This window comes from Phytophthora parasitica (assembly GCF_000247585.1).
Source record: "Phytophthora parasitica INRA-310 unplaced genomic scaffold supercont2.292, whole genome shotgun sequence".
In the NCBI taxonomy this organism is placed as follows: domain Eukaryota; phylum Oomycota; class Peronosporomycetes; order Peronosporales; family Peronosporaceae; genus Phytophthora; species Phytophthora nicotianae.
The window spans coordinates 7,699-7,917 of record NW_008649278.1 but is presented as its reverse complement, the minus strand read 5'-3'; positions in this window follow the sequence as shown (position 1 = coordinate 7,917).

The following is a 219-nucleotide window of genomic DNA, read 5'->3' as shown; positions in this document are numbered from 1 at the left end:
TGAAGAAGATCACGTTGAGAACTGTTCTGTTGCCGATCCTTCCGTCGTCTCCCCCACATTTGGCACCGACCCAGAGACTGACAAGACTACCGAAGAAAACCCCGTTGAAAACCGCAGTTCTCCAACTCGCAATGCCCCTAATTACGAGTTCGATCGAAGATCCAGTGACGAACAAAATGGAGATGATGATAGTTTCAGAGACGCGGGGGTTCCTGAGCG